The sequence below is a fragment of the Pyxicephalus adspersus genome, chromosome 5 (genome assembly GCF_032062135.1).
Source record: "Pyxicephalus adspersus chromosome 5, UCB_Pads_2.0, whole genome shotgun sequence".
NCBI classification, from domain to species: domain Eukaryota; kingdom Metazoa; phylum Chordata; class Amphibia; order Anura; family Pyxicephalidae; genus Pyxicephalus; species Pyxicephalus adspersus.
The window spans coordinates 59,420,914-59,447,581 of NC_092862.1; the positions used below are offsets into that span (position 1 = coordinate 59,420,914).

The window sequence follows — 26,668 nt, forward strand, 5'->3', positions numbered from 1 at the left end:
CAACAATAACTGTGTACTGTAGTCTTCTTCATGGGTAAATAAGGCATCCCCCTGAAAATAAGCCCTAGAGCATATTTTGGCCTTCAAAAAAAAATAAGACAGTGTCTTATCATCGGGGAAACAGGGTATCTAGTTGCCTTGCAGTGAGATAAAATGATTGATAAGGAAGCATGTGCAATGAACAAATCAGGTCACCTTATGTAATTTATAGAAATTATACCTTTATAATATAAAAGTTTGTGTATTCTGCTTGTTTACCATAAATTAGCCACTTTCACAAAGTTACCTAAAAAAAAAAAATAGAATCCCCTAGACCATTTTACCTCCCTGGTGGTCGGAATTTTAAGTATGTTTAAATGTCAAAACGGTACATTTAAAAATACTTATTATTTTTCATTTCCCACCTGGTCCCGCCCCTGAGCCACACGGCCCCCTACCCTCCAGCCACACGCTTGCACTGCCCACCTAGCATCTGCTTCCCCTGGCCTCACGTCCCCAACGTTCACACACCGGGGACGCAGATGCTGCCTGGCATCTGTGTAGCCTGGCGATGCCCGGCACTTGCGTAGCCTGGTAAAGCGCGGCCGGCATCACCAGGGGAAGCAGATGCTGGGCATTGCTGGAGGATGCTGCAGGCATCGCTGGAGGACGCTGCGGGAATGTGGGGACCAGGTAAGATGTGAAACTCCCTGGCAATTCGGGTATTTGGTATGGTATGGATAATTCACCCCAAGCCACACTCAGGATTACCGCTAGAGAAGTTAAGCTACATTCAGACTATTGGTGAGGTTGCAGTGCAGTTACAGCTTCCTCGCAACACTGAATCATCTCACCTGTAGCAGCCCAATAAAATAACTATTGGGTGCAGCAGTGAGCAGGTCAAATATGCAAGCAGTGGCTCTTTAGGCAGCAATGGGAAGCTGAACAGATGACAAGGTGTCAGCAATCAGAAGCTGCACAGAAATGCTTTTCTGAACCTAGTCCTAATCATGTGCTCAATTAAAGCGCTAGCAACATAGTTACATTATAGATGTTTATTTCCAGACCAGAATTCCATGCACTAACTAGGTATCCTCATTATTTCCTGGGTGACCTGTTTAACAGGTCAGAATGCATTTGTATTAAATTCTTTATCTGGGTCAGCTAAAATGTGTATGAGAATATGTTACGTAGTGACAATATGGTTTATTATGTTTATGGGATGGCAAGCTGTGCATTATAAGCACTTCTGTGCACAAGTATTTATGCACTAGGTATGCAGTTAGGTTAATCAGCTTTCCCTCAAAAAATCTCCTTAGACTACATTAATGACATATGATTATGGTAAAGACATTAGATTGTAAGCCCCTCTGAGGGAAAGTTAGTGATAAGACAATGGACTTTGTAAAACTTTTGTCATCACTATACTAATACAGGCTGATAATAATGACGTAATATGATCAAAACTATATCCAAAGGTATGAAAGTTCACAAATGCACAACACAAGTCCTATATGACATTACATAATATTTATAAACAACCACAACATGCATTTGTATGCATCAGGTCTTTCTCTATATACAAGTCTACAGGAATAGTAACACAGAATGAAATAAGTTTGAAATAAATTTGAGGGAAACAAGGTCAGAAGCACTTGTAGAGAACCTCTGATGGAATTCAGAAGTACATTTGTAGTACCACAGTATGTAAGTATGTTATGGTATCATTTATTTTACATGTCATGGCAATGTACTAATGTAACACAGGGGACTGCAATGCACTACAGTGTATTGCCATGTGTTGCGTTCCTTAAAAAGGGGTCATGTAGTTTCGGTCACATGATATGTTGCCAGCCCATTCAAAATAATGCATAATAATGTTTGTGCACCTATGTAATATGTATTCACTAACTTTATTGATTTAAAAAAACTCTCATCAGACAATTCTAAGAACATGAATGAACCAGTAAAGAGCAAGGGAGGTGACAGAGAAAAAAATATAACAAAAATAGATACTCACATGAAGATTTTGTAAGCAGTTTTTGCACATTATTTGCGCACAGCCTTCATTCCTCTCAATGTAAATATGACACACAGGACATTGCTTGATACAAGCATCTACATCTGTACAGGCAGCCCTAGAGAGGAAATAGGATACATTAAATGTGTCAACCAAGAGGTTTTTTTTTTATCCCTAAGCCACAATTCACAGACAAAACTGAATTCTTTAATTGATGACTAGTATGTTCTACCTGTCAGACACCCAAAAGTCAGAAATCCAAATCTGTTTCCTTTGTTTTGACTACTTTTGTATTTCAATATGTTTATTGAATTTTCAAAGGTTATAAGACAAACATAAAAAAATTACAAGACAAGTAAAAAACTCTAGTCAACAAATAATAAAATACCATGTAAAACAGAACACAATGTATATGTGTAAACATTTTAAACAGGGTTCACCGCAAACAATGCTCCAACTGCCACATTCTCCACATCCCATTGTACAAAGACTGTAAAATACTAAAGTTACAGGTAAAGATGTACAATTACAACCCATAAAAAACAAGAGCAGAAAACCGTACATTAATAAACCTAGTTTGAGCAGCGAGCAGTGAGTAAACCAATCATGTGACCCAGATATACAAGGATAGTTGACAACAAGCATAGACAGTAACATCTACAGAGAGGGGGGAAGGGAAGGAAGAGGAAGTGTAAAGGCGCCCATCTATAATGCGTTATTTCCAAGGGTAACGTTGTACTAGCCTATATTTATGTGTTATTAAACCTTATCCAGGGTTCCCAGATATCCTCAAATTTGTCCAAGGAATTCTTTATGGTATGAGTTAGTCTATCATTGACCATAATCCAATTCAACTTTGTAAAAATAGGGTCTAAAGGTATCAAGGGCGACTTCCATGCCTTGGCCAATGAAATTCTGCCTGCCAATAGTATCAATTTGGTCAGTTTTATCATGGGTCGAGGAAGAAACACCCCAAACTTATTGAATAAAGCAGCCTCCACAGTGCTACTAATCTTTTGCTGGAAAATTCTTGAAATCAGATCAAAAACCCTGTCCCAATACACCCTAGCTACTGGACATGACCACCAAATATGCAACATAGAGCCCCTAGCATCACAGCCACGAAAACATAGGGGAGATGTCGAGGGGAATATTTTCGCTAGTCTAGCTGGAGTGAGATACCAACAGAGTTCAAAGAGACCTTAGAAAGGGAGTACACCATAGCCTGCCAATCATCTAACTCCCAGGAGGTACCCAATTCAAATTCCCAATCCCGCATGTATTGCAGTTTCTCAGTTTGTGCAATTAGAGCTGCATAAATCACTGAAATTTGCCCTTTAGTGGAGGCTATGGACGAGCATGTGCTTTTGAAAGCCGAGGAGCGCATGGGTCTCGGGGGCCTCTTATATTATCCTATTAATAAACGAGGACAGTTGCCTGTAGCGGAAGTGTTCCACTGAAGGGATTTCAAACGCACTGACCAAATGGTCCCATGTGAACACCGCCCAAATATCTATCAAGTCTTTCACCCTCCTAAAACCCTTGGAAAGCCACCAGCTAAAATCAATTGGGTGTAGGCCCGGCGGAAAATCTGGATTATACCATAGTGGGGTTAGAGGTTTGTGGGGTGAGGTAAAAGTCGGATGATTGCTAAATTTATCCCAAACCTGAATGGAGTGGGACAGGGCCGGACATTTCACAGCCCCTCTCAAACTTCTCTTCCGCCACATGAGAGAGCCTATGGAACCCAAAAACCCATCCTGATTCTCAATGTCAACCCACTGGGGTCGAGCACCCTGCAAGGTGCTTAAGGATAGTTGTGCTACCTGAGCAGCCACATAGTAATATTTCAGATGTGGTACCCCCAGGCCCCCCAATTGCTTAGGGGCAAAGAGAGTACGTTTTTGAATTCTGGCCAAATGAACCTCAATATAGCCGCCTGAAGGAACTCAAGATCCTTCACCGGTACCTGAATCGGGAGAGTTCTAAACAGATAGAGTAATCTAGGAAGTAAATTCATTTTAATGGCAGCTATTCGCCCCATCCACGACGGCGGTGTAAGGGACCATCTCCGATATCCGCATAACGTTTTTTAAACAGAGACATATAGTTAGCTTTATAGAGACCTTGGTAAGTTGGAGTTAACTGGATGCCCAAATACTGAATAGACTCTACATGCCAGCTGAAGTTGAATGTCCCCCTCAACCGTTCCAGCAACCCCGATGGAATATTTATATTAAGGGCCTGAGATTTAGATTTGTTAACCTTCAAACCCGAGCAATGAGAGAAATCGTTCAAAAGTTTCAATAGGTTGGGCAAAGTAGTGGTGGGAGAGGTGATAAACATTAATAAGTCATCAGCAAAGAGGGCACATTTATGTTCCACCTGATTGCAACTAATCCCTTTAATGTCAGGATTCATCCGTATAGCTACCGCTAGGGGCTCTATTGCTTGAGCAAACAAAAGAGGCGAGAGCGGGCAGCCCTGTCTGGTCCCCCTTATAATCAGGATTGCATTAGAAAAAAAGCCCCCTAGCGATATCTTTGCTGCTGGGGAGTCATAATAAGCCAGCAACAAATTAGTAAAGTGGTTCCCAAATCCATCCTGGAGAGAACCTGGAAAAGATATTTCCAAGAGATACTGTTGAATGCTTTTTGAAGATCAAGGGAAAGCAACATAGCTTGACGTGGGCAGCCCCCATCCCAATTAGAGTTAACCACTGAAATGAGATCTATTGCTCTTCTCTTTTGATCGGGAGCCTGCCTGTGTTGCATAAAGCCCACCTGGTCCGGATGAATATATACTCCCAAAAAGGACCCCAGGCGTATTGACAAAATCTTCGTCAGAATTTTGAGGTCACAATTAATTAAGGAGATAGGCCTATAATTAGCCACCTCAGATGCATCTTTGCCTGGTTTAGGAATCACACTAATAAAAGCCCTATTTGCATCCCCCATAAGGGAATTCCCTTCCCGTAAATAATTAAAATATGCTAACAGGTGTGGCGCCAAGACAGGGCTGAACGTTTTATAGTACAAATTAGGAAAACCATCTGGGCCAGGTGAGCTTCCTAATTTAAGAAACTTAAGGACCCCGTTCAAATCCTCAATTGTGAATGGTTTTTCCAATATTGCCTTATGTTTAGGCTGCAATTGAGGTAGGTCAAGCTTGTTAAGAAACCCATCAATTCCCGCTTCAGAAATTGATTCCTCAGCGCTGTATAAGCGACCATAAAAATCTTCAAAGGCCTCCAAAATTTTTCGGGGTTTTGTGATAGTCTTCCATCTTTAACCTTAATTTTGGGGAGCGCGTGTGACTTGGGTCTGGGGTTAAGTTTACTTAGCAATAAGCTGCCTGGTTTGTCACTCCATAGGTAAAATTTGTGGGCTGACCAACGAATTGATTTTTCTGCCCTAGTAGTGAGCAGTAAATTAAGTTCAGTGCGTTTGGCCTCTAACTGGGACTTCGGCACAGACTGGGGATCATTCTTATGTTGCAACTGTTATTTATGGTACTCCGCCAGGCCAGTATCAATCAGTTTATTATGCGCCCGCTTTCGTTAAATCTCCAGCGAAACCCGGTTGAGGGGCGATCAAAACCCTTCAGATATAAAGCTAATGGATCATGATCAGACCATGGCGTGGACAAAATCCGGGCCCCAATTATGTTAGGTAACATATGACACTGAACAAACCCATGATCAATACGGTAGTACCGGTCATGGGCTGCCGAAAAGTAGGTATAGTCCCTGGTGGACGGATTCAACTCCCGCCAGCTATCAATCAAGTTATATTTGCGTAGTAAAAGGGAGAGGCCATGACTACTTTTCGGGGGTTCCCTATAGCTGGCCAATTTGGATTTGTCCAAGATATGATCCAGGGCTAGGTTAGAGTAGCCTAAGAGAATAAGTGAGCCCGTCACTTTGGGCCAAATCTCACCCAAAAATGTTCAAAAAAACGCCAATTGACCAACATTGGGCGCATAATAAGATACCACCGTAATGAGCTGAAGGCCAACGTACCCAGTCACCCCCAGAAACCTGCCCCCCGGGTCCCTAAAGACCTCCTGTGGAGCAAAGTTCAGGCTCTTACGGAAACACAATAAAACCCCGCATTTCTTTTTATCTGAATTGGCATTATAGTAAATAGGATAATTCTAGTGGAGATAGCTTGGTACAGAGTTGTTGGAGAAGTGAGTTTCCTGAAGGGCTAAGATATCCACCTTTAGGGAGTTATAATAGTGAAACGCTTTAGACCTCTTGACCGGAGAGTTAAGGCCCTGGACATTATGGGAAAGCACCGTTAGTCTGGTCGGGGTCACAGACCCCGCAGATGGATCAGTCAACATGGGGAACCAACAGGAAAAACTCTATCAATAAACTTCCTCTGGGGAAAAGGGGAGACATACGGGAAGTAATGGGTAACATACAAGACAACAAAAAACAGACAAAAAACACATCACACTTGCGCATTATAGCGCAACGTTGTAAACCAGAGAGGATAGGGTGCCCCCTCGGTCCCTGGGAAACATAGTGTCCCGGACCCCAGGGGGCAGCCGCACCTCCCGTGCTCCCAGGAGCTCCAACCAGCTCCAGGAGCTCCATCTCGTCAGGGAAATGTCAGACGGGCCCAGTCAAATAATTAAGGCCCGAACTGAATTCCCTGTAGGTCGAAGGCATGTGTAACCCCCCGGACCCCAGACCCCACACCCCGCGTAATTCAAGTACTAAGGCATAAGGTTCCCAACTCACATAACAGAACAAATCAGTAACATACAACCCCAAGGGAACCACATGCTTGATAATGGCCCGGCAGCCACTTAACAACCAGCAAAAGCAACACAGCACATGTTAGGACTACATGAGAGGCAAGAAAAAAAAAAAAGAAAAAAAAATATATAAAAAAGATCAAGCAAACAACACCTCGCCGAGTCCTTAGTGTGGGAAAAATCCCAATATTAAATGTAAAGCCTACAGTAACACATCAACATGGATGCTGTAAGTAAACCGTTCAGGAAGTCTTCTGTAAATGCTTTCCAGATGATTTGACCTTGTTCCACAGCGGGTACAGGGAAGCGGATGTTTCCCTATCTGTTGTCGCGTGAACTTCCAGTTCCTTAAAGAGTTGTTCCCCCTCCGCAAAAGAAGAAAAAGAAAAACTATTCCCGTGTAGTTGGAAAATCAATTTCAGAGGAAAAGCCCATCTATATTTGATCTTGTTATCAATCAGAACTTGCAGCAGGGGTTTAAGACCTCTCCAGCGTTGAATAGTAAATGTAGTGTCAGAAAAAATCTGTACGGGGTGACCTTCCATCTCCACGTGATCCAAAGCGCTGGTAACTTTCATGAGAGCTTCCTTCGTGGTAAAATAGTGAGGTTTAACGATCACATCCCTAGGCCGACCATCATTTCTAGGCGCCATCAGAGCCCTGTGAGCCCTATCAAGCAGCAGATGCGACTCTGGCAGATCCGGTAGGTTAACTTGAAACACTGTCTCATCCACTTTTTTCTCAAATACATCAATTCTAGCACCTAGACCTTATAAATCCTGACGCAGTTCGGAGGTGATTGTTGCAGTAACTTTAGCTAGCTCCGATTGCAAAAGGCCGGCCAGATTCTGGTATAGTCTATTCTCAGCAATAGGCAGGTCGGGGGGGGGGGAGAGTCAGTACTGTGGTCATGCATAAGCACCCTAAATCTTGAGCCCTCTGCCTGTGATGAGGCTATAGAGCTGGAAGAGGGCGAGCCCTCCCCTGGGACCACCATAGGGCTATGTGGGACCTGCAGGGGCGTCTGTAGTAGGGACCCCTGCACTGGAGCCATGCTGGCTGAAATGCTGGCAGCTGGAGATAATGAGGCAGTCTGCTCCCATCCTCCAATCCCTTGATCCCCGCTCATACCTGTTGGGGAGCCGCTCTCTCGCTCCCTGCCCTGTGTTGCGGGTCCCCCCCTCCACGTATGAAGCCTGGGTGGCAGCCATTTTGGAAGATGGCCTGAGAAGTTGGGACCGCGGATTGCGGTCTTTCGCTCTCACCCCAGATTTGCCCACCATCGCAATTGTGTGCCGGGACACCTCCTATATTCCGCCCTGCAAGGACGAAGCGTGGCTGCCGGCGGGAGCTATGATACAAGCCGCGGAAGGATCCGGGGAGAGCCGAGCCGTCTAGAAGACCTGCATCACGGACGGCGGCGCATGCGCACTCTCCGTTTTGACTACATTTGAATAATGATGTTTACCTTGATAACATATTGCATACCCATAATGATACCAGGCTCTGTAGAATTTTACATATTTGTACACCCATCCACTGCATAACAAATGCACCTAAAGTAAAAGGTGAAGCTGTATGTGTTCCCACAAAAATGCAAAAATAAATAAGCTAAACTTCAGGCAAAAATATACACAGGAAGAATTAGCATTCTCTCCTTTCAGCTCTAAGGTATACACAGCTTTTTCATACAACACAACCCTGTTTTTCAGGTGATAAGACCAGATTTAGCAGTTTAGTAACACTAACAGGTTTTCTTCCCACCCACAACTGAGACTGGACCATGATCGGATGAAGCAGCAGCCCGAGCACAGCTATGCAGAGGATGTAATAATGAATACAGAACTACATTATTATGTATTCTGGAATAAAGCTTAGTACATTTCTGCTGTGATTCACACATTTTTGCACTTTGTTTTTACTGACTGTTTCATGCTAATTAGTTGCATAAATAAAAATGCACACTCAAAATAAAAACCATGTCAATCAGATTAATTTGAATATTGGCTTATTGGGAAAAGTTTCCTTACAATATGATTTTTCAACCTCAAAGAACAGAAATATTCAAAATAGTTAGAATATAGCTGTGTAGAACTATTAGAGCAGGTTAATGTTACAGAAGGTTAGTTTGAGGATTAGTTTTCCAGTTATGGGTTTAGTTTAGGGATCAGTTCTTAGCAATGGGAGCTCAGTGCTGAAAGCCTACCAGTGCCAAGCTGCCTGCTTTGAAAGAAAATGTATTGCCTATGCTAAAGGGTTGATTTATTAAAGAAAAATACCTGTTCACATAGCAAAGTTATTTATCATCCTGCAAAGGATATTTCATCGAGCTTACTAAATGAAAAAATGCTCTGCTGACTTCAGATATCCAATCGTGGGCAAGAAAAAGAAAACTTGATTACTAAATTACTTTTGATTTCCTTACTTATGGGTATTCTTGTGAACATTTATTAGGGTGAGTGAATGATCCGGTGCAAGCTGATAATTCACCTTGGTAGATAAACATCCTGAATTTCTTTAGTAAACCATCCCCTATGCCTCAATACTAATAATATGATATTCCATGAACTATTCTCATCCTGCTGCTAAAAGCATACAGAGCTAAGATCTCAGTATTAAAAGAAGCAGCTTTGAAATGACTTTGGTATTTCTCATTGTGCTAAACAGTTGATACTTATATAATTGTTTCCTATGTTTTTTATGACATGAGATTTTATTGGGAAAACAACTCTCAAAATAATACAATTGAAGACTAAATGTAAATAGAGCAGACACTTCACATACAAGTCAAAATCAGAAACAAGCATTATGGATACCACAATTAAGCAATTCAAGGGAGGCAACCCAGAAGGTGTAGTGAAGGGTAAAGGAAAAAAGTAATAAAGTCCAGAAAACCAAGGAAGAGGGTAGAAGGATATGGAAAGAGGTGGTGTCCACCCAGGAAACATCCAGAACTACCAGCCCTAGATAGGCCTACCTAAGTTGTTTAAACCTCAAAACATTTGCACAGTGGACACAAACCTCACAAAACAGTAATATTGGTTGAAAATTTAAGTTACCCTTTTACAGATTGAACTGCTTCAGGCTGGTTTTCTTGGCATAAATGCACAGGGTGCCAGGCCTTTTTGCATACAGAACAAAATTTCAAAAGACAGACATGGTATTCCACAGACACAGGAATATCAGAATCACTGGCTTCGATCTGGCAAACTGTTTGGCAATCTGTTGTTGGGCACCATGTCCTACAGGGGTCAAAATGAACTTCTGAAAAAAAAATAGTATAAGAATCAAAAGCTATTTTTGTGTATAATGTTTAATAAATTACCTACAAAAGTAAAGAGCAGATCTATTATCTACAGGTAAAGTTTAACTTTTTTGACCGCAAAAAAATGCAAAATGGAGATGTAGTGAAATTTTGCACTGGAATGTGTATGAGAGCTATGGTCACTTTATATCATTTCTGACAAAATCTGAGTGTTTGTCTCCTATACTTTTATCAGTTAGATTCAGACAATTCCCTGGGTGTTAGGATTTATTGCATATCATTGCAGCTGGCAGGGTGAAATGTCAGGAAGCACTATATGCCCATCTGCAAACAAGGTAAACAAGGTTACAATGATAAAAAAAACATTGTCTGTTCCTGGAACATGAACAATGAATTGTGCGTATGCCATCTGTCACCTCCTGTCTGCTTTTTATGTAGTCACACTAATGAGAAAAGGTGAAATTATCTGCTGCTCGGAGTTATACAGCATGACAGCAAAACAAGTAACAAGAGAGCACCTTGGAAACTTTTAGAATATTAAAATCTGTGTATTAAAATTAGTTCTTCTAACTTCTGGTACTCAATGGACTGGAAGTTAATCTTTGACAATTAAGAACTACAGGTATAAAACGCAATACCCCAGGACATTCACAATATTGGAAATTGGTTGGCTCCCAGGGAATGACGCAATAAGCGCATACCCAGCTTTGTGCAGGAATTTTATGTTCAGATACCACAAAAATCTAAATAATGGGGAGAACATGTGCAATAAAATTCCTGTTTTACAAAGAATTTCCTTGCATGTGATTTGGGTATTCCTTCATTCACTAAGCTAAGTGAATTATCCCTTGCAGAGTGATCATTCACCTTGGTAAGTTGACTAAAGTACTTTAGTAAATCACCCCCATAGTATCTAGTGTCACTAACTTTTATATTAGTAACCCTTACAACCTGAGAATCCTTCCACATGCAGAATGTGCAACAAGAGAGATGTTAGGGTTGCTGGTATTAGGTTCTTCAGACAATGAAAGTTCTCTGGCTGCCTCTGGCTTCAAAGATTTACAGTCTCTGACTTGGAACACATATGCAGATCAACAGTCTAAACTTGCTTTGTGATTGTTTTACATCAGAGACTCAGAAAGTACTGATATACTAAAATATCTCCTAAATGTAACTTAAATGCCATTTCATTATAGAAAATTCAGAGCAATATTTCCATATCTTTATCACAATACATTTGTAAGTCTGTTGTCATTCTAAGACCTTCTTCACAAGATCAACAACTATTTTGTTTAATATATTATATATATATATATATATATTTATATATATAAAAATATATATTTTTTTAAAGTATTTTTTTTAATTGAAAATACATTATTCTGTTAAAGAATTCATGAACTGTCAGTAATTACATTTAGATCTAATTTCAATACTACAATAGGTTTACATATTTATTTTCCTAATAAAATATACATTGATAATAACTTTTGTTACGTTTAGGCATTTCTTTTAATTATTTACACTTCTATCCTACACTTACTTATATATATATTGAGTGGTATTATTAACAGTTAACTGCATTTTTAGCTTTAAGGATGTAATACAAACAGGGAATATTTAAATATACAAATAGGGAATATTTAAAAATTAGAAATTGTGACTTTTGCTAAATTATCACTGGTGGTGAATCAGTTATTTAACACAGAGATCTACCTAAAGTTCAGATTTACCTCTTTATAATTGTGTCTGAATACTCCTAGGCAAGCATTACACCAGAATGATAAAGAACAAATTACAAAATTACAGCGACACCATGTGGTCAGTTTGTTTATTGACAGTCCACAGGGAATCTGATTTATTTAGCCAACACAAGGAATGGGAATGTAGCAAAGGCCTAGATTTAATGAATGTAAAGGCCACATACATGTGCAAATGTTTGTACCTTCCCATTCACAAATTCTGCTTGTCTGTTATATAAGTGTGCAGATAACGAATTCTGACTTTCACTAATTTTCTTACTCTGCATACTGGGTTCAGAGACTCAGACTGTTGAAGCAGTTTGTTTTAAAGTGTGCTTCACTGCATCAGTAATGGTCAAAATCTTCTCCATCAACATAGCAGTGATGGCAGAAGACAGTGACTTGTAAAGTGTAAGCTAATAAGTGAGATACTTGAGTCAATTGATATCAGAGAGAATTCCTGAAGCTGATGAATCGTAAGCAGATAAGGCTGATGGCAAATCAAAGAAAGCACCTCTATTTTTTCATTTTTTATGGTTAGTTCCTAAACCTGGAGATTTTTGTTTTATGCACAATAACTGGGAAAGGATGCGAGTGGAGTGCTAGGGCTTGTGGTTTGTGTTATGTCCTAGACTTCTGGATAGCAGGAAAACTCCCGATAATCCCATCCACAATGCCCTTTAGGTCCACAAGAAAGAATTACAAACAGCAAAAAATACCTTAACGATAATCATGAAGGTTAACAGGATTCGGGGCATCTTACTGAAATATTTTGAGCAGTGCTGAGCTATTGCATATTAGATCTAACATTTAGGGCTCTATTGATAAAACAGGGATTCTAACGTTCCTCAAACGTTCCCAGGTGGAAATCATTTACTGCTATTGAAACACATGGACCTAGAAAATTCCCACAAGAGAATGTTTGAGGGAATATTAATTCCCTGTTTTATGAATAGAGCCCTTAAACACTAATAATTAGAGTACTAATTTGTACTTATTCATTAGTTAGGTATGCACAACACTCAAGTTAACTGACACATGTTGAGGAGGCCGAATTTGGCCTGGGCACTTAGAATTCAAAGACCTCCGGACACATAAAAGTTAGAGACCAGTCATTCTCAAACAGGATTCTGTAACCACCAAACTACAGTGGTTTCTATGAATGATTCAAACATTTTGCCTCATAGAAAAGTAATCACTGACAACAATCATCTTCACAGCTATCTGTAAAGAGGGAATTCTTCCTACTTACCTCCAACCCATGAAGCATTATTCCCACTGACCCCCAATATAAGGAGGATTCTTCTTATTGATCACCCGTGTCTTGCACTGTTCAACCTAAAAACAGGATCACTGCTCTTGGAAGATGCTCATTCAACTCTTTTACTTTTTTGCAAAAAAGAATCAACTCACAGATATGATAAAAAATTATTTTATTTATTGTTATTGGATGTTTAACATACAAACATTTAACAGTGTCATCCCTGATTAAGAGTCCTTTGGTTTAATCTTCTGGCCAAAATTGAATCACTGGAGAGAAACCAATTGTGTCTCCCTTTCTGTGACACATTTTCAGCCAAAAGATTATAAGCCTGCCCACCACGACAAGGTAGACTCTTTAGGGCAGGACCTACTCTAATCTACACTGTGCTACCCTACTTGATGCTAGTCATCGTTCCTCTAATGTTGGATGTGTGTTTGTATAAGACCTTGTCTAATAACTAAGTGTGTGTTTGTGCTCTTTTATCCGTGTTTGTGCATGTAAATGTATGTGTGTATATGTGAGTTTGTATGTGTGTGTGCACACTTATGTGTGTATATATGTTTATGTGTGTATATGTGAGTGTATTTGTGTGTACATTTATGTGTGTGTATATGTGAGTGTGTATGTGTGTGCGTTAGTGAGTAAACTGTAGATAAGAAGTGGGGACATGTGTAACCCTGTAACCAGAAATGGTCCTGTGGAATGGAGCTTGCCAAATAGTAAAGAGGCAAAAACTGAGTAGCCCTCTTCCCTTAGACAAAAGCACACTAACTAACAAATACCTTTCCAAGGTCCAGCGACATCCAAATCCCACACAGACGGATCCAGCGCTGGTCATCCCTGATGAAAAGAGCTTGGCCCAACTGTGGGAGGGCAGGTAGTCGCTCCTATAAATCTTTCCTATTCAGATGGTTTCCTAATCTGCAGAATAAAAGATACTACTTATTAGATTCAATGATAATTGACAATTGAAGTAAATGATATAACACATACCTGATTGGGATGAGGTCATCACTGGAAAAGGAACCAGACAACAGATCTCTCCATGCCTGTTGATTTGCCAACCAGATGATTGGCATTGGTACCAGATGAATATGAGGCTTCTTAACTTCACCTGTAAAGGAAAATTCTGATGACATGAATCAACGAAATGCAGAGGGCATGGATGTGAGGAATGCTTCCAGTACTTCAGCCAAAATAGCAATTTGCCGTGCATATTCCATGTCAGCCTCCTGGGGAATACCTGACTCGATGGTATCAGAAACAGGTGTCCGGCAGAGGGGACAGGAACGACTTTCTCTCAGCCATGTGCTGATACATACCTGGTGGAATTGATGTGTACAGGGGAGATGTTCAGTTTGCTCTCCCTGTACAAACTCCATCAAGCAGATGGTGCAGCGTGGCTGATCCTCAGTCTGCTGGCCATGGTCTGGGGGTGCCTGGTCTATCTGGGGTCCTTGATGGTATTCATCCATGTGGCCCACTGGAGAACGGCTTTGAACCCATTGTGAGGTGTTGGTGTTCTGACGTCCTCTTCTTCTGGGTCTTTGTGGCAGCCGATATTGTGAAATTCTGCCTCCAAGTGTTAATCTTGATCGGGTCCTGTGGGCAATTGGAGATTGGCCTTCCTCCTGTGATGTCATTTGACGGATGTTGGGCCGTGAATGGCCTCTCCTTGATGGCATCCCGATGGTATAAGATGCTCTTCCTAAAAGATTCTCCAAAAACACAGAAAATGGAAGTGAAATCAGCAGAAAATCTCAGACAAAGCACTTTGGAGATGCTTCCAGAGTCGCTTCTGCTTAGCAACAGAGCAATAGCCAAAACACCTAAGGTTTTAACTGTCATTTTTCAACTGGGCAATACCATTGCTCAGTTATCTAGGGGAGTATCCATAGCAATGCTAGCTAGGGAGAGTATCCCCAGCTACCCCAGCTAGGGAGGGTATCCCTAGCTAACTGACCAATGGTATTGCCCAGCTGAGAAATGAATTATTTTTCTGTCCAAGGAGATCAGCGTGTCTGCTCTATGTCTTACAATGCAGGGGCTGAAATATAGAGATTCTTAGGATGGTGTTAAAGCTTTGTGAATTATTTTCCAATTATTATAAAAAACTTGCTGATTTATAGGTCTGGCGGAGGTTTGGGAGAGACAAACACTCCTAAAATGATGTGACAGCAGCCTCTGCATAGAATCTTATTTGGCTGAACTGAAAATAACATGAAATTTATATTCTTAATAAGGTTCCCTAACATTATGCATTAGCTTTGTAATTTAAGAAATGTATTACAATGTGCATAAGGACTTATAATAGTTACCTAAAACTTGTCTCCATTTAGTTATTGTTAATAAACTGAGCAGGAATACAGTAAGGGTGCTTAGCCTTGTGTGGAATACCAATACTATTGTATGCCTCTTCTATTCAACACATATGCCAGGTACACACACCATACATTTATAATTTAATTGATAAATTAGAATCTTAAAAGGTGTAAGAAAAAAACTTTTTAAGAATTATTTCTGTGTCAATTTGCTCTAAACTTGTTCATAATATCAGTTTATTTTCTATTCATTTCCTATTATGACAGCTGTGCACTTTTGATTATTTGTTATTAGAGGGCAGTCTGAGCCATTGTTTTATTGGGAACTGAAAATTGTGGAGGCACTTGGGGCACTTGTCAGCAAATTTCAGACAAATTGAAAGGAATCATTTATACATAGAACCCTATATTACTCTGCAACAAGCAGTCAATCAAACTTTTATCCTGTAAAATGATTTAGGCCTGGGGGGATGTTAAAGGGTAATACAGTTAGACACTTTTGGATCTAATAAATCAGGTTAATGACTAGTATTTATGATTGTAATAATGCTTCTTCACTACTTGTTACTGAAGGTATAAGAGGGGAAGTATAACAATAAATGTGCTTTGCTGATCCTCTCATCTTAATATAAGTTTCTCCAGAGGAGTAAGGGTCAGCTTTTTGGCTAGGCCACCTAGGCCCTGGGCACCATCTCTAGAACAACGCTTAGCCAGCCAGAACATTTATTTCTTCAATGTCTGTTTGCCGCTGCTATGTTTCTTTTGCCTCATGAATCTACATCTGGAGGACTGCTGACCCGTCACAGCACAGAGCCACTCCCGGTGAATCTCAGTGAATGTTGTGAATAGAAGGGTTTTATTGTGATTCATTAAAACAAAAATGCCTCGTGCCAGTTGTCAGTGTAATACTAATTCTGGCACGTTTTTGGCACTGTCAGTATGGTACAGATTAAATTGCTGCAGACTTGTTTCCAATGTTGTCTTTATGGTGCTGATTCTATCTTTCTAGATATTATTTTAATTGTGTCTGCATTGTGCTGGTCTAGGACATTTTTAGATTTCAGACATTTCTAGATGTTTCAGTTCTGCACTGGTTTTTTAGATACATGTTAATGGCTGTGTCAGTACAGTAATTATTTTTGTAGATGTGTTTTTGCATGTGTCAGTGATTGTGTCAGTTCAGTACTTATGTCTCTGTAGTCACATTACAAGATATGATTTTGCTGATTTGGTTTTAGTTCTGGGGAGCAATAGTGAAATTTTATCTTGCTCTACATCTGCACACACATTGCTCTACACTGAAGAAGCAACTCAAGGTTATCAGGTGACTGAGTATTTAAATAATGTGTTTGTGTCCCAATGTCCCAATTAGTTATACCATGGCAGTATGTTGCAAAGGATAAAATCAACAGGTATTTCTAAAACATTTAGGTAAAAAAAAAACCTTATTAAAAAACGTAATTTTTTAAAGTGGGACTAAACTGGTTGGTGGGTGGTGAGTTTCTGCTGTACACAGTAAGTATGCCCAGCATATTTGTCAACTATGGCACATACTTTGTGCAATCGCCCTGCAGCAGTGATGTAATCCCTGCACCCCAGGGAGCCGCCATCTTCTTAGCGGACGTCTGTGGAGATGGCTGTCCTGATTATTAAACGGATAATGTAACCCCTGCGTGCACCGGAGTAGCTCTATCTCTTTTGACTTGCACAGAGCTGATCTCTAAGCTACATGGCGCTTGCACTGTGTAGTTTAGAGCCTAAACAAAAAGCTAATATGAGCCAGAGAGATAGTAACATGGAATTAGTGGAGATATGTATAGATGGGATAAAAGAGTATGGAGAGCTTTTTAAGTGATAATTATAAAATGAACCTGGATTTTTCTGGTAGATGGCAGTGGAGGAATTGAAGAGAGGCAACATCTAAGCAGCATGAAAAGAGGCAGCTTAAACAAGTGGCACAGTTTAGTAGTATTTTAGATTCAGATGTACTTTAGAAAGTGTTTGCCAACTGTGCTATAATAGTTGAACTTCTTTTCTGTTTTCTCAATGTTTATGTAAATTTGTAAATTGTATATTCCCTAAAACCTATCAGATAAAAACAAGGACATTTGGCTGAAATTCTTATCAGCTTACCCAGCTACAATGGTTTCACTTTTTTCAAATATATTGTTTTCTTTACTTTAATTTGGGTCCACCTGTGGTAAATTACATTGATTGGACATGATTTAGAAGGACTCACACTTGTCTATAGAAATCCCCGTAGCTGACAATGATATCAAAACAAAAACTAAGCCATAGGGTTAAAGAAACTGCCTGCAGAGCTCAGAGACATGATTGTTACAAAGCACAGATAGCACCAGGTATTGCTCATTACCTGCCCAATACCATCCCAACAGTGAAGCATTGTGGTTACTGGATGTAGGGGTGTTTTTTAGCAGCAGAGACTGGGAAACTGGTCAGGTTTAAGGGGAAGTTGAATAGAGGAAAGTACAAATATATCCTAATGAAAACCTGGGCCAAAGGTTCACCTTTCAATATGACAATGACCCAAAACACACAATGAATACAACACAAGAGTGGCTAAGGAACAACCCTGTGAATGCCAAAGCATGACCCAGCCAGAACCCTGACTTGAACCCTATTGAGCATCTCTGAAGAGAGCAGAAATTAATTAATTTTTTTCTTTTCAATAAATTTACAAAGTTCTGTTTTCACTTTCATTATGGGGTACTAAGCATAGATTAACCTTCCTAGCAGTCACTCCGAGTGTGAATCAGGGTAGAAAAAAGTTGCTGAAAGCGGTAACCCTGAGTCACACTGGAGGTAGGTAAACCAATGGGAAGGTTATTAAATACAACCTTACCTGATCCGCCGGCGTCCCGCGTTGTCCATCGCCACAATCTCTGTCCTCTTCCTTCTTCCTTCAGCCGGCTTCTGCACCCGATGAGTCACCAGGGAGTTCCCGGTGACGTCGGTGCGTGTGTACGTTGCGGGGGGGCAGGGCGGGAAATTCAAAATCCATTTGTATTGCATTCTATACAAAATAACTGTATTGAATGCAATACATTGGATTTATATGTGTAAAAGCAGTACATTGTTTTCAAGAACATTTATTTTACAGTATGTATATGTATAATATGTATTTTTTTTTTTATTTAAAAAAATGTTTTTTTTTAAATTCTATAGATTTTTTAATTTATTCAATTTATTGTTTTTACATGATTTTGTGTTTCAAACTTTATTATACTAATACTAATATACTGTAAAATAATTTTTCATGAAAAACAATGTACTGCTTTTAGACATTTAAAACCAGGAAGAAATGAACCGCTAGGGAGGTTAATGAGAAAAAAAAAACATTTTTAGCATCAAGTAGCAAAATAGCAAAAATTTAAAAACTGAAGGGATTCTAAAAACTTTCTGATCCCACTGTATAAGTAAATGTGTGAAATGTATAATCCTTAAAATGTACAATATGAAAAAAGGTCCTTTGCTGCTATGTTTCCTTATCTAGCTATTCACTTATCTAGCTATGTTCAACCAGAAATACCATCTTTCTTTCAGGCTGAATTAGATTTACCATCATTCAATTAATCAAGTCCAGTGAGCTTAAGTTGTCAGGAAATTTGGTGCCTGGGGGCAAAATAATGCATTCTCAGTGGAAATGCCTGGAAGGGATTCTTACTTGCTTGTATTTTTTTAGTTTTTGCAGTGCACAGCCCAACCTATACTATAGCATGTTTAATATCTCTGGCAATATCTTATATAACTATCTCCAAATCAAACACCACTGTTTAGAGAGATTTGTGGGTGCATCCATCTTAGGGTGTCTGGGGGTGCTAGTAAAATTGATGAAGCATTTTTTTTGTATTTTTTACCAAATAGCTTGCAAACAATTGTAACAGGTGTAAGTCCCTATAATAATCTCTGTGTAGACTGTGTGTAGTATAAACATCATCATCACTCTGTGCATTGATTTTCCAGTCCTCTGAGCACCAGTAAGCTGAGAAAGGGCTGTCACATAGCAATTTTAATGGATCTTTTAACATTTGCCACATTCACAGGTTTACTGCCACCACGTGCTTGGCCACTAGGTGGCAGAACAAGTCATTTTTTTATTAGGAACTGAATTGAGAAGTGCAGAAATTCGGTCATATGTCAGAAAAGTTTAGACGAGTTTACAGGAGAATCATTTAGAAATAGAGCCCTTAATGTTCTGTAGGTTGTAGATGTTTTAACGATTAGCAGGAATTTATTTAGTCCTGAAAGCCATTTCTTTTGTTATATTTTTATTGAGACAATCTGAGATGTTGCCAAAAAATGAGAACCCAAGTGACAAGGTAAGTAACCATTACATTTCAAGAAGTAGTGCTTAATGAAGAGTAGGCGTTACATTTAGTTTTAAGTTTGTGAGAGGTTTTATAGTGTTTCCAACAGGCCCAGCAGAAGTAGAATTTGCTCATACTATCCCAGTCAAAAACCCTAATTTCTTCCATCCTCATCACCTCATTTACCCTGGTGACTCAAAGTGATAGGGTCGGGGGGGGGGAGGGTTGTTTACAATAAAGCGGGATGAGTTGGTGAGCTGAAGCCAGAAGGTGGCCCCATATACTATGCTTCATGGATATGTGAGGATCAGAAGTGATGGATATCAAGCCAAATGGGTGTCATACACATCTGAGCATATGTCAAAAACTTCTTGCCAGAAGGTTTGTAGGGAGAGGCAATCCCACCGTATATGTAGATAAGCACCAATACCATCTCCACAACGCCAGCAGGTATCTGAAACCCTAGGAAACATGCAATGTAGGGAGACTGGGTCCCCGTTTCAGCTAGACATAATGTTATAATTCTTCTCCTGAGTGTATCCCACAAACAGAAGTTTTATGCACTAAGTCAAATGCTGTACACCACTCTGAGTCCCTATATTCTTGACCTAAATCTTTGTGCCATTCTGCTATAAATCTGGGAAGACTGGTGTCATAACAACCCATAAGTAATTTATATAGTGCAGAGGTCAGGTGGCTTGGTAAAGCACATAGTGTGCAGTTTCTCAAAAACTGTCAGAGCCCTACAAGCGTTGGTGGAGAGTTGTAGATCCTTAGTGAACTTTTCTAGCTGTCTACCAAGTAACCAGGAACATGGGCCAGGATGCCGTGTATCGGCTGGGATAAATGAGTAAGTGGTATGTTCGATAAAGTGTCGGGCTTGAGGCCAAAATTCCTTGTTGTAGCCTCCCAAGTATGTAATGTGGGAGGGGTGCCAAATAAAGGGGAAATTACTGAAGATTTGGGCAGCTAGGGTTGGCGACAGAGAAACATTAAACGCTTCTGTTTTGGAGAGATTAACCTTAAAATTACTATACAAATTAAACTGAATTCAGAGAATAGGGAGGGGAGAGAGATTAGGGGTTGGGTGACATAAAGAAGCACATAAAGTACTGCCTTATGCTGAGCGTGAGGTGTGTGTATCCCGTGTATGGATGGATTTTGCCTGATAGCGATGTTCTATAACCAAGGCAAAAAGGAGAGTGGATAAAGGACAGCCTTGCCTAGTGCCATAGAAGATGGTAAAGACATCTGATTGGGAACCGTTTACAAGTATTTTGGCCGTAGAGGAGGAGTAAAGAGACATAATTTTGGATCTGAAAGCTGTGCCAATACCAATTTGTCTCAGGGTCAGCTGTAAAAACTGCCACCAGATCCTATCAAAAGCCTTTACAGCATCCACCGATCAGGCAGGTCGGTATTTTCTTTTTCCTGGCATACGAAATTAGATGAATAGTTTGTATAGTATTATCCCTAGCCTGGCATCCTGGTATGAACCCAACTTGGTTGTTGTGAATCAATGAGGGCAAAAGGGAGGACAACCTGTTGGCAAGAATTTTAGCGTAAAGTCCACATTAAGTAAAGAGATAGGGCGATAATTAGCGCAAATAGTATGGTTCTTTCCTGGCTTGGGGATGACAGAGATGTTGGCCAAAAGAATTTGGGTAGGGACAGTATGGGCTTTGTCTACTGCGTTGAAGGCATCGGCTAACAGAGAGGGCAATTCAATAGCGAAGGTCTTAAAGAAACGGGGAGTGAACCCATCCGGGCCTGGACATTTGGCTGATTTAAGATTTTTGATAGCACGCGTGAACTCCTCTAGTTTCAGGGGTGCTTTAAGGGCAGTAACTTGTGAGGGCTTTAGAAGAGGTAAAGCTGTGTCTGCAATTTATGATTTAGCATCTTCCTGAGATAAGTCTCCAGGTTTGGATGTAGGTGGATGGGGTAGGTTATAGAGCTTGTTGAATGACCCATGTTGAATGATTACCCCACGCAAAACACACTTCAGGGCCTCCCATTGGGTGAGCGGGTGTGTGGTATCATTGGTATGAGTGTGGCGGAAGGTGGCCTTTGTAACATCTGCCCTACAGAACGTGTCTGCTAGTAAGGAATCATTTAGCCTCCACGAACCGCAAAACTTGGTGGGAGATGGGGGTTCCAATTCTATATGAATCGGAGCGTGATCCGACCATAATCTCAGGCCAATGTGTGACTGGTGCGGAAATCAAGTAAGGATTGTGCAATTAGGAAATAATCTATGCGTGAATCTATTGTGAGCAAAACAGAAATAGCTGAAGTCTCTATCATCTATCATCTATATATCATATATATCATATCATCTATCATCTATCTATGGGGAAACCCGCCAGATATCAACCAGGCCTATCTTCTGACATACACGTTTAAGTTTTAACAGAGTAGCACCAGGAATGGAGGAACAACCTGTGGAGCTGTCCTTTCTAGGAACAGGTGGCGTGTTAAAATCACCCCCCCCCCCCCCCAATTGAGTAAGCACTTTTTCCAGGTTGTGAAAAAACTGAAGGTGATCTTTATTTGGTGCATAAATATTAGCCAATGTGAGGACTCTGTTGTCACATTGATCTTGAGGAGGTAATAACATCCTAGTGGATCAGCTTGAAATTGCAAAATCTCAGGGGCGAAAGGCTTGTGAAACGCAATAGAAACCCCTTTAGATATGGCATGGGGGTTGGTACTGTGAAACCATGTGGGGAAGTGAACACTTTTAAAAGAGGGACAGGAGGATTTTAGTTTTACGCCTATGAAAATGATACAGTATTTGGCTGTGTTTCTATGGGCTGTTGAAACCCCAGACATTTAAGGATGAAATTTTGAAACCGATACCCAACATCATAAAACAGTATAAAAAGCATATTGAATGTGATATTGTTCTTGCGTTTTACACAGGTACAATCATTGCGGTACTAAGGGAATGGTGGGAAGCCATGAGCGGGAGTCCACGGAGGTGGAGAACTAAACAGTTCCTCAATGACACAACATAAAAACATACAAAAAGAAGAACCATTCTGTAAGGTGCGGCAATAAAGTAGGCTGTGCACATCTAAGGGTTAGCAGGTGAGGGGTATATGGGTAGGGCACAAAAGTGTAAAACCCACTCCATAAAGGAGGAAAGACCAGTAGGTCAGAGTTAAAATGCCTGTAGGTGTGCAGCAGAAAAACAGCCATCTTAGCAATAACAGCATAAAAAAAACACTTAAATCAAAAGTGGATAAGCTAAAAGAACATAGGAACAAATTTTAGAAGACTCATCTGTCAGCAGGTATGTGGTATGTGAGAGTCCATCCCAGTTAGAATTTTAGGGGAGACCAACCAGACTTATCAGTCCTGTACTGGATGCGTCGCTGGCATAGAAGTCGTCTACCGTGGAGACTTGCGTACAGTCCATGGGGAGGCCTGAGGAGATTCCAGAGGAGGATGTTGAACCAGCCAATTTGGCACGGAAAGTTCAGGGAGACCCAAGGCATGCTGGAATGAGAGTAGACCCTCAAGATTCTTGAGAGACGTAGCTTTTCCGTTGTGAAAGGCAGTCAACTGTAAAAGAAATCCGAAGCGGTATTTGATGTTGTGTGAGCGTAATATTTCCAGGATAAGTGCCCCCTTTTGCGATAGGATATGGCAGGAAAGATCTTGTGGCAGGTGAATAGGGAGCCTATTGAATATGGAGGCTTAAATGCGAGCCGCTCTCATGATTTCCTCCTTGAGGCGATATGAGTGGATCCTGCATATTTTATCATGGGCATGCTGGACCTTGTGACCTTGGGCCCAAGGATCTGTGGACCCTGTTAATTTCAATGGCATGGTCTGAGGGTCTTTGTAATAAGTCATTAAAGATCGCGGTCACAGCAGGTAGTAATTCCTCAGTGCTGATGCTCTCAGGGATGCCTCTCTAATGTCTAATGGTATTCCGCCTGTTTCTAGTTTCCAGATCGTCATGTTGATAGATTAACTGATTAAGGAGCATGGAGTGTGCATTAAGGGCTTCTGTATGTTGTACTAAATGCTCCCTTAGATGCTTAGTCGTGTCTTATATATCCTCCATTCTACTTCCCATATCTCTTTTAAGCTCAGCCATTTCTGATTTATATGTACCCTCAAGCCTTTGAAGTAAAGAATCAAAGTTAGCTTTGGAGGGGAGAACTTTCAGAAGGAACTCAAGATCTTCTAATCTCATGTTGCTGCTAGTATGAGTGGGTGGTAGGAGGTTAACTGTATGAGGCCCGGGATCTAGGGGGTCTCCAGGGCTGCTTGGGGCTGGAGAGTGAGGAACAGTGCTCACCTGAGTGTGGTCCTGTGAGGCCGGCATGTCTGCAGCTGGTGCCATCTTGCTGCCACCCTGACTGCGTGTTGCAGGGGTGGAGGAGCTGGCCAAATTGAAGAAAGTGCCGATATTCCCGGGTCTGAGCCCGTTAGACATCGCATCGGGTGCCTGGGGTCCGTGCTTCTCCATAGGGATGATGTGGCCATGGGTAAGTAGTGCTGGAGCCGCTAAAAAGGATGAAAAAGGAGGTAGAAGACGGGAAAGCCATGCCCCCCTGAAAATACAGTTATAATATAAAAATACAACAATATAAATGTATCAATAATGTCAAACTGCAGAAGTTCAATGATGTACTGTTATTGTACAGGCGCTCGATACCACTGTGTCAATAGTTTATAGATAAGCTATGATATTTAATACATATGGATACCTTATTGCCAAAATGAGGTACAGTTGTGTTCAGAAAGATAGCGGTATGTTTAAAAAAAGAATTATAGCACAAAATCCTTACAATAGCTTTTTTTTTTGTACAGGCAAAAACATTGGGTGCACTGCAAATTCTATTGCCGACCTAAACTCAGAATTTTCACTTTTTATAAAAGGATTTGTTGAGAAAACCACCCCCTTAATAAATGGAAACGCAAAGCCTTCCGGGATACCTATGTCAGGCCTATGTCATGTCTAAAGGTATGAAAGTTCACAAATGCACAATACAAGTCTGATATGACATTACATAATATTTACAAACAACAATAACATGCATTTGTATGCGTCAGGTCTTTCTCTCTGTACAAGTCTACAAGAATAGTAACGCATATTGAAATAAGTTTAAAGGATGTCAATTTGTTAATTTGAGGGAAACAAGGTAGGAAGCACTTGTAGAGAAACTCTGATGGAATTCAGAAGTACATTTGTGGTACCACAGTATGTAAGTATGTTATGGTATCATTTATTTTAAATGTTATCACAATGTACTAATGTAACACAGGGGACTGCAATGCACTACAAGTTCACTAACTTTATTGATTTAAATAAAACTCTCATCAGACAATTCTAAGAACATGAATGGACCAGTAAAATGCAAGATAGGTGACAGAGAAAAAAAAATATAACTAAAATAGATACTCACATCAAGATTTTGTAAGCAGTACCAACAGAATGTGTGTTTGCAGTTTTTGCACATTATTTGCGCACAGCCTTCATTCCTCTCAATGTAAATATGACACACAGGACATTGCTTGATACAAGCATCTACATCTGTACAGGCAGCCCTAGAGAGGAAATAGGATACATTAACTGTGTCAACCAAGAGTTTTTTTTACCCCTAAGCCACACCCCAGCCATTCACAGACACAACTGAATTCTTTATTTGATGACTAGTATGTTCTACTTGTCAGACACCCAAAAGTCAGACATCCAAATCTGTTTCTTTTGTTTTGACTACTTTTGAATAATGATGTTTACCTTGATAGGATTTTGCATACCCATAATGATACCAGGCTCTGTATTTTACATACACCCATCCACTGCATAACAAATGTATTCACCTAAAGTAAAAGGTGAATCTGTATGTGTTCCCACAAAAAATGTAATAAGTAAGCCGAACTTCAGGCAAAATTATACACAGAAACAATTAGCATTCTCTCCTTTCAGCTCTAAGGTATACACAGCTTTTTCATACAACACAACCCTGTTTTTCAGGTGATAAGACCAGATTTAGCAGTTCAGTAACACTAACAGGTTTTCTCCCCACCCCAAACTGGGACTGGACCATGATCACAGAAGCAGCAGCCCGAGCGCAGCTACGCAGAGGATTTAATAATTAATACAGAACTACATTAAAATGTAGTCTGGAATAAAGCTTAGTACATTTCTGCTGTGATTTACACATTTACACTTTGTTTTTACTGAGTGTTTATTGCTAAGAGTAAAATGATTTTTAGTTGCATGAATAGAAATGCATCCTCAAAAAAACATGTCAATCAGATCAATTTGATTTTGTGGCTTACTGGGAAAAGTTTCCTTACGGTATGATTTTTCAACCTCAAAGAACATTCAAAGAATATTCAAAATGCGAGCCATAAATAAACTTCCTTATTCTTTAGCTTCACAGTACCTCAAATTGTGCTTTTGATGCATTTTGCAAAGCTTTGATTAAAACTTTGTTCTCATCATAAGTACAGAAACAGTGCTTCCTCCAGGTTGACTCTCATATCCACCAGGGGGAATGAAAATAGGCATGACTTAACAGTGGTGTAGGTGTTTGGTGGGTGGTTAATATGTGATAAAACAGAGTAAACAACTACAAATTAGAACTCATTTCAAGTAAACACATATTTGACACAATTGGTGCACCTATGATTGCAGATAATTCCTTTCAAAAACATGAAGTTACTTTACATTTCTCTGCAGCACCAGCATGCCAGTGTCATATGTTTTAGTGTAGTGGTTTTGGTCTTTGGTACAGATAATCCCATTGAAGGACAGGATATATGCAAACAAGGGGTTAGACATATATTAGAGCAGGTTAATGTTACAAAAGGTTAGTTTGTTTTTAAGGATTCATTTTTTCAGTTATGGGTTCAGTTTAGGGATCAGTTCTTAGCAATGGGAGCTCAGTGCTGAAAGCCTACCAGTGCCAAGCTGCCTGCTTTGAAAGAAAATGTATTGCCTATGCTAAAGGGT

At 40.2% G+C, this 26,668-nt stretch overlaps 1 protein-coding gene and 1 long non-coding RNA gene across 2 annotated transcripts in view; one reads left to right on the top strand and one right to left on the bottom strand.

Moving 5' to 3' along the window:
* Positions 1-26,668, top strand: part of TPMT (thiopurine S-methyltransferase) — a 121,082-nt gene that overhangs the window by 8,580 nt on the left and 85,834 nt on the right. The window lies entirely within an intron of this gene.
* On the bottom strand, positions 19,631-25,249 carry LOC140330983 (uncharacterized). The gene is made up of 3 exons (XR_011920840.1): positions 25,113-25,249; positions 24,002-24,257; positions 19,631-23,256 (listed from the first exon to the last, which is right to left on the bottom strand). It is a non-coding gene; the product is annotated as an uncharacterized lncRNA (long non-coding RNA).